A 2,038-nucleotide genomic window follows, 5' to 3' on the forward strand; every position below is an offset into this window, starting at 1 on the left:
TAAAGTTCTATAGAGTATTTAATGCTCTTTTGTCATTTCTCATCCTATTTTTATGTTAATTGTGTAAAGACGTTATTTACGTTTATTCTTTAGGGACACAAGGAAACTGATTACAAAGAAACATCGGTAAGTGGTGACTAAGTAATATTTATAATATCGGTTCACTGCATGACGTACAGGTTATATAAACAAATGAAACATTAAAACATCCCTTCAACTGTATGAGCCACCGCTAATAGCTGTAGAGATTGGTTATGTGAACACGGAAGAAACTATGAAGTTGTTTTGTTGAATTTTCCAAAACTTCACCAAACATGACCTTTGGGGATAAACTTAGACTTAAACAAACTAGGTATATATTTATGTCATTTACATATATAGAGTGACCTTTAGAAGGTCAGATCTTGGTAGAATACTACAGAAAAGACATATAAATAATTGAACTCAAAATGCAGCTAACACCCTATTTCTGATACATTTTATTTTAAGTTAATGAAATGATAATATAAATAACTGTTCAGTTTTGCTAGTAAGATTACTATTTAATTGACGGATTAGCAATTTTTGCAATTGCGTCTTTATTTTCTCACGACATTACATATTTCTTATTATTGAAATTTATTATTAACTTTTATAGCACCTATCTCATGACTTTGCATATTTCTTAATTCAGGAGTGTGTTATTAAGTTTTATAACACCTGTCTCATATCTTTACATATGTCTTATTATTGGAATTTATTATTAAGCTTTATAGCTTCTGTCTCACATTTTTTACATATTTCTCATTTCAGGAGTGTGCTCTTAAGCTTTATGATACCTGGAAACATGGACACGCGTAAATTACAAACCTGGCGTTTTTTACTTCCGTTTAAATCAGGCTATAATTCAACGTGTTACATTAAACGGATTTTGTATTACCATGGTTTTGTCATTGAACATTCAAATAAAGGTATTGTGAAGTAAAGTAGTTGTTATTCAATATGATGTGTGTGTGTGTGTGTGTTATTCTAGTAATTCTTAAAACATTGGCAAACTATGAAGTTTTCTCAACTAACAATAGTTCTAAACTAAGGGATCAGAAAAACAAGATTTAGGAAACAAATTAATGAGAATTCAATAATTAACTAAGTATGTAGTACCAAAAGTTGCTTAAATTCTCTCTTTCTCTTTTTGTAATCACGTTCATGTAAATGAATGCGTTTAAATATTCGTTAAAAGGAAACATATCTGGCACCACCTGACCAAAAAGTTGGAGTCTGAACATTGTTCTCTGTTGTAAACGTCACCAAGTACGAAACTGTACAAAGCTTTAGTTTTAAAATCTGAATCTGCTGCTGCTTATCATCCTTATTTCATACGAGAGAAAACAGTTCAATATCTGATGTCACTTTTAAAAGTAGTCTTTCAATGTATTTTAGTTTGATTTATGAGTTTGATCCTTACTGCTGACTGCAATGAAATATTGAGTGAAAGTTTCTTTATATTTATAACAACAGTGACTACAGTTTTCATGTACTTCATTTCCGTTATGTGTTACTGATATCATTTGTCTTAGGATTTAATTTATTTTAAAACACTCTAGAAACTCGGTATCCATGGTTATCCGATTAATCATTAAACAAAAGTGAAACACACCACGATAATAAACTTTGGGTTTGATGTTAAAATCAAGTAATATTAATTTCCTTGTATTTTTAAAACAAATTGCTTTAATAATACTTAAATTACCAAAGCAGCTACAAAAGTAAATATCCCTCTACATCCATACAGTACGGGTAGGGAAGAGAACTGATCCTATAGATCTACATCCATACAGTACGGTTAGGGAAGAGAACTGATCCTCTAAAGGAGGTTGTGTTTTTTGTGTTCACTGTCCATGTTGGATTATATTACGTCAGCAATTTGAGAATATTGTTCAGCACAGCTGAGTTAAACATTGTATGAAATCAACAATATATATGCGTGTATGCCTGGAAGCCATTGTGCTAAATATTAGACATAAACGTATTTTTACAAACCACCGGTCATAAGCTCGAA

At 30.8% G+C, this 2,038-nt stretch overlaps 1 long non-coding RNA gene across 1 annotated transcript in view; it reads left to right on the plus strand.

Moving 5' to 3' along the window:
• The window catches only part of LOC106460204, a 3,771-nt gene extending 2,903 nt beyond the window's left edge, over positions 1–868 (plus strand). Inside the window, exons 3-4 of the long non-coding RNA XR_001290870.2 lie at positions 94–126; positions 793–868. This is a non-coding gene — a long non-coding RNA (uncharacterized LOC106460204). The remainder of the gene's footprint in view (positions 1–93; positions 127–792) is intronic.
• Positions 869–2,038: the final 1,170 nt, after the last annotated feature.

Source organism: Limulus polyphemus, unplaced genomic scaffold (assembly GCF_000517525.1).
Source record: "Limulus polyphemus unplaced genomic scaffold, Limulus_polyphemus-2.1.2 Scaffold728, whole genome shotgun sequence".
Classification (NCBI taxonomy): Eukaryota; Metazoa; Arthropoda; class Merostomata; order Xiphosura; family Limulidae; genus Limulus; species Limulus polyphemus.